Source organism: Atractosteus spatula, chromosome 3 (genome assembly GCF_055471065.1).
Source record: "Atractosteus spatula isolate fAtrSpa1 chromosome 3, fAtrSpa1.hap1, whole genome shotgun sequence".
Classification (NCBI taxonomy): domain Eukaryota; kingdom Metazoa; phylum Chordata; class Actinopteri; order Semionotiformes; family Lepisosteidae; genus Atractosteus; species Atractosteus spatula.
Genome location: NC_142708.1, coordinates 73,181,255 through 73,192,406, shown reverse-complemented (window position 1 = coordinate 73,192,406; position 11,152 = coordinate 73,181,255).

Genomic DNA, 11,152 nt, shown 5'->3' with positions numbered 1-11,152 from the left:
ATATAAAAAATCCACATGGGGAGCAACAGATACAGGGGTAGAGAAAGAGAAAGCCCTTCACAAAGTCAAACGAGCCACTTCTTGAAAGGAAGAAACAATCAGACTCTTCCTCCAGTATGGAAACTAAGCAAAGGGCAACAGAAAATCACCTCCAAAAATGTTTGCTTACTGTAGGTCTTTTCCAGTTTAGAACAAAATCTGGTACTTTGGTGGTAGTAACAGCAATATATCTTTGCCTTCTCTCTGCTCCTGGAATTGAGTTACTCTCAGATTTACAGCATGTGCAGGATCACGGAGCTGTTATCGGTTTCCTTAGGGTGACTCTTTGAAGTTTCCATCGAAGACTTTTCCACTGGCTGTCTGGCAGATGCAGTAGATATTTCTTACTAGTGCAAAAAGAGGAAGGGGAAAAGAGCATCTGCTTCTGAAAACAGTCACCTTTCTAGTAGATCCTATAAATTCCTTTAAACTGCTTAGAAAAACGGAGAGGCAATTTAAATAACAGTAATGCTTAGGTCCGTGTTAGCTAAAGACAGCACTGCTTTCAAATGACTTTTATAGCACCTTTGAAGGAATGCGCCTTCACAAAGAGATGGGCGGTATAAAAAAAACATTAAGGAGAATAAAAGACGCAACCCACTCATAAAATAAAAAGTGAATTAAAGAACAAATACCTTTCAACCTTTCACTGAGCAATTAAGGAGATTTACGGGTGTAATACTTCAATAATTAACAGGTTTAATAGTTTAGGCTTTGGATCTGCAAGCCATTGAAAAGCATTATCTTTATGTCCTGCCTTCTAACAAACTCGAACAATAATAGAAAGGAATGGCACTTTCGTCAGTGCAGTGTGATCTGCCAAGTTTGCTCCAGTGCTGACTTAAGTGTGAACAATATCGCTTGTGATAGGTGTTCCTAGGGGCGTGAAGAAGGAAAAATTAAGTCACCGGAGTGCTGTGTTCTCAGGAATTACAGCAATTCTGTAAATAATAATACGCGCAAGAAGACCGGAAAGCTGCCACAGAGGATGCAGGAATGCAGCAAAGCTGATGAACCGTATGCAAAAAGCAATGAATTTCTAATGAACCCATACGGGCTGTGTAAATTCTGACAAATGCGCAGAAGTAAATATGAACTTGATTTCAATGCGGAACGGGGAGCGGTTGTGACAGTGTGACAGGGTCCACAGTAAGCTCCTTTGTAACAACCCCTGACAAACAGCAAAGCTCCGACACCCCAAAGCACATCCCAGTAAACCTCTCAGTAACGCGGTTAGACACCGTTAGGAAGCTCATTAATCATCTCGAAAACGCGGTGCCACAACTCTTATCGGGTGGCATGTAAACACGTGTGGATTGGCGATCTTAACTGCCACAACTTCGCTTGTTCTTGAACGGGGAGGGGCGAATGAGGCAGGTCCCTCAACAGGCGGGGCTGTAAATGATATTAATTGCTCCACTAGGCTATGAATGCAAGATATCTCATACGTGAGAAAGTCGAGATCACCTTGTCTCAGTGTAATTGCCGACAGATACGGCGTGGGTCTTTCTTCATTAATCATGCTAATTCAATTACTTTCACTGAACCTGCTAATCAAGAAATAGATGTACTTAGGGAAAGTCAGAATGCATGCATTAATGACTTCACAATCTGATAATCTACATGTGAACAAAGTTCACAGCTTCTTCCCACATGTTAATCCATTATTTTACTGTTACAAATGGATGCAATCTTGGATACATTTGGATATGTTCTTGCATGCTGCCTATTCCCTGCCCTGCACAACCAAACACTGGCACAGAGATTTCAGATTTTAGAGAAAAGACTGCACTGTCATACCTTCAGTATGAAATACTATTTACTTTCAGTCTCATTGGAATTATTGAGGGCGACTCCATATTTCAACAGTGGCTGCCACTGTTCCTAAAGAGACAAAGGGTGTCTTAGTTTGATTTCCACCTGAAGGTTAATTTTACTTAATTATTTTTTCCCTTTTTTTCTCCTCTCTTACCTTCAGATTATCAGTTCCTCTGCCAGCACAGGAAGTAAGAGTTTATCCACACTTATTGGCATGAAGCAGAGTGGACTCACATCATTCCATCCTGGATTGCAGGGCTACCCCGACTCATGTCGGTACAGAAGGGTGGACAGGAGCAAACAGGATAAAGCACCTTGTTCAAAGATACAGCAGTCATGTCCACAGTGTGGACCTTCTGGTTCGGAGTCAAGAGGCTAATCCACCCTTCGCTGTCCCCAACACATTGTCAGGCCTTCCTGGTGCTTTAGTGGTGTGAGCCCACACCGCTCACGGGGCACCCAAAGCACGTGAGTGGTGGCTGGTGCCACCCGGGTCACTGTTGCATGGCAAAGTGAGGAGCACCTGAGCTGCATCCAAGCCATTCAAACCCGGTGCTTTGTCTGCAAAGTGTCTGGTGTCACCAGGCAACCCTCACTCCCATAGCCCCAGTGTGAGTCATCATCTACAGCTGGACAATAAGGTCCCACCTTCACTCCCTGTATGTGCAACACCTTGCCAAGCTACTTGAATCCCTGCTTTTTTAATGCCACTTACTCCGGTCTTTATATAATTTCTTTAAAACGATCCTAGATCATTCCAGATCTTCAGCCACTGAAGGAAGGGCTCCAGGTCTCAATTAGAAAAGGCAATGAATGACTACAGAGGAAATAGAGTCATTTGACTTTTGTGGTTCTTTTGTTTTGTTTTCGACTAAAAAACAGTGATGAGAGTGGACTGAAAATATATTGCCCTTTGATGAGTTAAGCCAGGCGCAGAAAGAAAAGGAAAAAAGGCTGCTTCTCTGAGGGGACAGGGGAAAGGGGCAGATTAATAGAAACAGTACTTATAATCTTGCCATTGATTTTACGCAGTTTTGAAACTCTCCAAGGCACGGGGCTATAAATGGCGGATCCTGATCTTATAATGAGCGAGACACATGCTCATTACTTCATCCTGTGTCCCTTTGTGTTTGCAGCATACCTAACTTCACACTCCATTGGAGGGCAATGAAGCATTTTGGCTTTCAAAATGAAGAGGCTCTGAAATGCATTTTATGTACATTAGCTGCTGTGTTTTATTCGAAAGTTGATGATTTTTTTATTCAAAAAAGATGTTCCTTTTTACAGAGAGATTGTATTTGCTTTCAGAATCTTTCTTAAATCATGTATGTTTTGTGTCCCGCATATGAGATGGAGTGCAGCTGTGTATCTTTACATTGAAACATGAATTGAAATGACACACCAAGAAATAACATCTTCTACGTTATTGTCTCCCGGAAGCTGAGGTTTTCTCCTTTTTAACGCAGAGCTGTCTAAACACCTCTCTTCAGTTGAATGTTAAGCCTCTTAAGCTCATACACGTAATAATAATCTTCAGTTGAAAATGCAAATTTGCAGGTTGGTTGTTACACACAAAAAGGTAACTGACTCTTTCTACTGACAAATGTGTTTTTGACAAAACACCTGATTTTTACATGAAAGGTTGTGAACAACACCTGCCCACTCCATACTAAGTTTTTGTGCTACTGTATATTGACAAATGTTTCTGCAGTGTCACAGTGCTGTGTTTCGTGACCTAAAACAAAGGAGAATTTTGGAAAGCAATTTGGCAATGTTCAGAAGTCACAACAGCACATGAACTTTGGTTATTCAAAGGTACAGTATGTATGATAGAGTTGAAAATCTCACACAAATCAAACAACATTAAAAAATGCCTAATCTATTTTTCATAGGTTCCAGTACCTTAATCTCTTTCTTAAAATGGAGCAGCTTTTAAATTAATTTCATGGAGGACAGACCAATTCTTCTAATGGGAAAAAGTCAGATTATTGTTTCAATGAACTTGAAAGATGTACAACAATTGTGTGAACACATTCTGGAAATTTCAGAAAATGTTCAAACCAACAAAAATCTAGAAATACTTTGATTTGGAATTCAGAGAGCTATATGTGGCACTAGACAAGTATATTTTCGGACAGTTGACATCAGGATTAAAGGGGTTTTTTCAAGTTTTTTTCAAGTGGATTACAAGTTTTTGTTTCGAAAATATATCAGAGATGATCGAATCCTCCAGCTGTGGGAGTAATTCAAAAGGAAATGTTGTCAAATGTAGGTTTACCTGAAATTCCTGTGAAAATATTCTAGCATTCCAAAGATAGCACCTCAAATACATGATTCAAAACCCTGGTGGGTCTAGAAAATAGTCAATTTAGTATTCAGCTGAAAAAAAAACCATGACATTTGGAGATGGATTTCTATGTGAACGCTGCGTTGCTTCACTTTACCACTTTATTTTAACATCTTTGAGTTGGAAGCAATGTTGTGTGACAAGTTATTTGTGCACAGAGCATTCTATACATGGACTAAGGATAATTCTGCAGCTTCATACTGAATGTCTATCAAGATTCATGCTTATTTATAATAAATTTATACTGTGTTACTGCTGCAAACACGTATCAATTCTGGTTATTCCTCAAGCATGAAACAAAGTAATGAGACACACATTTCAGTGTTCTTTCAAACCAGTTGGAAGGATCTCATCAACAAAAGCACGGTCAATGTGTCCAGCCATTCAAAAAGGAATAAGCAAAGCCTGGAATCACACAGACAACCTCCACATAAGACAAAACTGAGATAACAGTCAAATTCCATAGCAGGCTTTCAGAGTCAAACAGGGAAACATAAAGACATACTGTACAGTAGCTACATGATGTGCAGATACAATCACGTGCATCTTTAAAAGTTAGTATCTGCTTACATTAAGTTCCTCTATTTACGGAGTAATTACATAGCGATATGTACATATGCACTTACTTATAATTACAATATCATGCAATGGTATTCATTGCATAATACAATATTATGTAATTCATGTTATTCTTGTTGTGTACAGTACATGCAATAAGCATAACTACACAACCGCTCTAATGAAAAAAACAGAGACAATTGTGGAACTTGCATGTACTGGTAAAACAAATTTACGCTGCAGCTATTCATAACTGTAATTTTGTTGAGATACATGTACTGTATAATTATTACAATGTACAGTAATTCTTGTATACCTATTGTGAAAAACAAGTATATAGCTAATGAAACATTTTCCCAAAACTACAGCTACAGCTACAGCCTAGCCCATCACCATGAATACCACAGCCAAACTACTGATCACATTCTGCATTACATTATGTTTTAAGCAGTGATTTTAATGTATATTGATTAAGTGTAGTCTGAATGTCATAAATCTCACATAGAAACAAAAGCGAACATTTATTTAAAAACATCTCACAACCTCTGATCAATATTAAACATTTTGCCATTGCAAAGCCTTGATGTTCTAATTGCAATGACTTCATGTATGTTCAGACTACAGTCAAACATTATTGCCTGTTTATGCTGCATTACACCTTGGGCTATCTTCACAAATCAGTTGGAATCCAATGGTTTTGACAGCTCACAGAAAGCCTCATGAGGTTTCTAGACCTCTTAGGATCCAGTTATATAAATAAATGCACAGTAAAGAAACTATTAGAGCTATGCAGCTAAAAAAATTCTATCACACACTTTTTTCATCATATTATTTAACAGCAGAAAATCCTTCAGCACTTTTTATCATTACTACTACCATGGTAACCTTAAACAGATTTTTTCAAGTTACATCTTCAAATTACGTTTAATGGGATATACTGTATCTTGTCAAGATTTCTTTTCAAAAAACCAAAACACATAACAATCACCCACGAATGAAGACGTTTTATTATGTTAGCAAAAATTATCTAAAAAAAACTGTTTTGCTCCACACCGTGCAGATTGTTATTTTTTTAATCTCTCAATGAACATGTATAATTTCGTCAGCGTCCCGGACAATTGACGGGACCCCTTTGCAATGCAAAATTTCAGAATAAAGAACATGAACAAACCAGCTCGGATTGCACAGAAACTGACCTGCCATCCCTTCGCAAATTCCAAATGTCAATTGATGTCATCTGTCTGATTGCTAGTGGTACAGTATCTTATGTCTGTTCAATGGAATACTGTAGCTGGTGAGTACTGGGAGTAAGAATTGTACTGGGGCAGATGGGTCCGACTTTTTATTGATTCGAGACCTTGTGTTTGTTCAACACTGGGAATCTCCGGCCGGATAGATGGTTTCTGAATGTTTTTAGGCTTAACCTTTCACTCTGACCAAGAAAAAGGATACGAATGCCAGAGGGAATTGGGATGAATGTCTTATAAGGTAAAGGTTAGGGCGTTTGTTTTTTGTGCAAAAGGTAATTTTAACATTTGACTGACATTTTTTTTTACACAAAAAGGTGAGCTTCACATTTACTCGCCTTTCCCCCTCCCACTTACTTTATCTCTTCGACATTTAAGCTGCGCAAGCCCCTGGCCGTCACGTAATCTTCCCGAAGAAGATCCAACAGCTCCATTTCATTTCACAAGCCTTCTTTAAAACTGAACCCTATTACAAGACTGGAAACTGTGTGTGTTCTGCCGATAGCAGAACACAGAATACGTACGACATGAGTAACCTGATTACAGCTGAGAGAATGGCAATACATGTGACAGGGCTATTCTTTTCCTATTTATATCTTGGTTTTGTTTCTTACAATAGTGTTTTTCCTTTGCTCTACAGTAATAAAAATAATAACCTCTCAAGCATTATGGAGTTTGAGAGACTGGCTTCTAATTATATGTGCCATCAGAGGAAGCTATTGTTGATCAATGAGATGGATGGCCGAGGTTTTAAGAAATGGTTTCTGTGCAGGAACAATTACAGTGAAACTCATTCAGGGCTTGTGTTGGTTAATGAACTAAGCTTCTTTTGCCTCTTAAAGAGTATCAGAAAGCTCTTTGATCTACCAAGCAGACAAAGTGCCAGCTTACTCAAAGTCCGTAATTGGTGAAATTAACAAGCTTTCAAGTAAATTAACTATTTTTTGTAAGCCCACACTATTTGTTTGATAGCAAAGATGTGGGAAGACCTTTTTAAATTCATTCTTATTTGTTTTAATCCACCATTAACCTAATTTTTTCAACCACTCTCAAACGCCTCTCCTCTGTGTGACTCAGAGGCACAGACCCCTATTATAAAAACATATACCAAACAGGTCACTGTAGAATACCGTCGCTGGCAGACATCCTCCAGATGAAAATGCCAAGGATTTGTAAAAGCAAATGTAAGAACTGCATGTTTGGAAGAAAAGATCTTAGATACAGTAAATACTCAAATGGCAGAGAGCCTCACAAGGGTCACTAGAGGTGGTTTTGTCACAGAACTGGAAAAAGAGAAGAAAGCAGAACACAGTGCCCATGATGTCTCATGTTTTAGAGTGCTTTTTGTTGTGTGTTGCCCCTCTATATTGTACAGTATACGTGCTTGTATTTGTTTCACAGTAAACAAAGCACAAGAGTAACAATAAAGAGAAAGGAGTCAGAAAAGAAAATTTTGTCCAGGAAGATATTACTGTCTGTAAATTAACAGAAAATAACAGGGAACATATTCTTGGAGTTAATTCAATTTCATATCCAAAATATCTCCATCTCTTTAAGCAGAGTATTTTCTTTTAGTTTGTACAGTAAGTTCAAGTTCCCATTTATTTGTCATTCCAGCCATATAGTGGAATGAAATATCGTTCCTCCTGGTCCATGGTGCAAATACAGGCAGGACACTGACATAGACATTGTAGACAGGATACACATAGTGCAAAGTGCAAATGAAAAGGCAATACATAATACAATATACACAACACACTGGGGGGATTTAAACCCTGCTTCTGGAATTGGGGTGGGTACAAGTAGATTCCAGGGTGTTGAGGAGCCTGACAGCCTGCGGGAAGAAGCTGTTACAGAGTCTGGTGGAGCTAGCCTGTACACTGCAATATCTTTTCCCAGATGCTAGGAGGGCAAATAGTTTATGGGAGGGGTGGGAGGGGTCATCTACTATACTAGAGACCCTGTGTAGGCAGCGTTTGTGATAGGTGACAGAAATGGAAGGGAGGGAGGCTCCAATGATCTTTTCATCTGTTTCCACAATTCATTGAGGACATGATCTATTTATATTGAATTACTCCTGCAATACACAAGGGTAAGAAAACTATTTCAGCATGGGTCCAGAAATAAATAAAACAGAATAGTGATTGAGGTACAGTGAAAACTACAAGTACATAAATGCATATTAATCCATTTAAAAAGCGTTGCACCACAGAACCAGATACGCTCCAGGGCTCAAGAGGACATCCTGCACTAACAGGCTGAAGGGACTGGACATTCTCAGTCTTGAACTGAAAAGATGAGGAGGAGAGCTGACAGAAGTATTCAAAGACCTCAAAAGCAGTGAGAAATTCAATCCAGTGGATGTCTTCAGATCCAGTGGTGATACACAAAGGGTTGAGGGACTATGGGCCAAACTACTCAGCCATGATGTAGAAGTGTTTTTTGTGTTTTGAGGGTTTACAGTACAATATGTGGATAACGTCAAATTAGTCGGTGTCTGTTCTTTTACTTTTATATTTGAAGAAATAGTAGCTGGAGTTCTTGCTTACTTCCCATTTTGTGCTTTGTGTAATGACCACGATGTTCACATTCTTCTTGTGAAAGGTTCCGTTCTAGTATTTCTATTCCTCCTCTTAGAAAAATCAATGCAAATAAAAAGGCATGAATAAACCTCAGGGGGACATTCGTTTCAGATTTTTATTTTCAGACTTCTGACATTCAAAGGTTTAAGTATATCTCTCTACCGCACAGTCCAATGTGCAATGGGTAACAATTGAAATCGGAAGCTCCAAGCCTTCAGTACTTTCCAGGACCTTCTCACGGGCTCTGGACTGGAGAGTCCGGTGATGATCACAGTTATCCGAATGAGTCTTGGTTTCTCAGGTGCACATTACCTTCCATCTTCTCCATTGTCTGTAAGTCGCATGTTTCCCACATGTTCTCTATATGCAAAGCACACCTTTGCACATCATTAACTCAGAAAACACAGTAGAAAGCTCTTGATTTTTGCAAGCATAGTGGCTCCCCCTGCCAAACTGTAATAATGGAAATGTGTCATTTTCTCAACTAGGGAGCTTGCAGTTTTTAACACAGTATTGTATTAAAGGATGCAGCAATACAAAGATTGACTTTCTAAGGAATGGATGCAATGGCAAATATGATTTATATTGAATTTTTTAGACATCCATGAGGTTTAGGATGACACGGAGCTTTATATTATCTGTTTTTTATTTTTAAAAAAATTAAATTACATTATGCCGCCTGAGACTGCAAGAAATGTCTGAAGAGTTCACATGTTTCTCAGAACAATGGTGTGATTTAAGGTTTCTTGCCATATTACAACAGAAGCAAGGTCTTCTCTCAGGAAGAAAGACAAGAAGGTTCTTCACAGAACATCTCAACTTGGTGAAGACCCGTGTATGAACATGAACATGCTTTCTTACATGAACCGTGTAAGAACATGAACATGCTTTCTTACATGAACCGTGTAAGAACATGAACATGCTTTCTTACATGAACCGTGTAAGAACATAAACATGCTTTCTTACATGAGCCGTGTAAGAACATGAACATGCTTTCTTACATGAGCCATGTAAGAACATGAACATGCTTTCTTACATGAGCCATGTAAGAACATGAACATGCTTTCTTACATGAACCGTTTAAGAAAATGAACATGCTTTCTTAAATGAGCCATGTAAGAACATGAGCATGCTTTCTTACATGAGCCGTGTAGGAACATGAACATGCTTTCCTACATGAGCCGTGTAAGAAAGTGTAATAATAACTCGCAGGGGTTGTTTTGGCTTATTGAACGCAATATTTAAACATTTATTTTAAATAGCACAATAAAATGAAAAGAAACAACTCTCAGGACAGAAAAGCTTGCTGAAGAGTTCCCTGTCATCTGCTCACACACTACCAGCCCACTGCTATAGAACAGGAGTGTTCTTCATCGTGCATGGATGAAAAGGTGTTTCTTCTGCCCACCTTCCACCAATTACAAGCCAGTTCTGCTTCATCCTTACCAGAACATACTGCAGTAGATTGAGAATGAAAATGTCTCTAAACCTAAAACAGCTGACTGCACCTAGCCGACAAGAAAAAACTGAACGTGGATGAATGGATTCAGGCCTGAGGAGCTCCGACGTTCCGAATACACAATTAACATTGAAGTTATTTTACTGATCACCTCCATGTCTTTGGGATTTTGCATTTCTTCTTTTTTAACCCCCAAATTGTTACCTCTAGAGTTTTTTGCTTGTCTTACAGTTTAGTATAACAAGGATTGCAATTGCAATTACCAGTGCATACAGTAGTTGCAACCCTAATCGCAATTCAAACCATATCACTGCAACACTTGTTCAGCTTGAGATTGCAGCTGACAATTGTGGTCTATTTACAATTTAATTATAGCTGACCTCTAGTCTGCACTACACAAGAAGATTAGAAAAGTTAGGAATGAGAGGATGACATTCTGCCCTTTGATTACTGGTCTTATTCCAGCTGAATGATTAAAGAACTGCAGTCGGCTATGTATTTTAATCACTTCCTTACAGTGCCAAAGCACTGCGGTCAGCATACCCGCCATTCTCTGTTTAAAGTACGTCCTATGTTATGTATGAATGTCCTAATTAAATATACACATACTGTACATACAGTAGTGATTTTAAAAAACACATTTTTTCGCTTTTTCAGGATTGGGGCAAATGAGATTAATTAAATTTAAAAAGCCCTTTGTTAAATTTCTAAAACAGTAGATAAAATGGCTTGCCTTGAAGCTTGGAAATAATTAATCTAATCATCTTCCTAATGCCCCTCTAGGCTCTAATTTCTGCAATTTTATTCTTTGCCACCAGGGGCACTGCTTATGATGCAACGGACAGACTTCCCTGGTATTGTGCAACAATCACCTGCTTCTCTGTGATTTACAAGCTTGAGCCAGCTTCCAGAAGAGCAGAGAACCTCCCTTCAGTTTGGTCATATGAACATATTCAAATACAGTGGCTCTTTCTCAACTGATTCCTACAGGACATGCACGGCTTGATAGAATATTCCAGTGCAGTACTGCAAAACTGAAAAAAACAATCAACCCAGAACTGAAACGCAATTAAAACTGTAATTTTAAGTCTAACTATGTGCA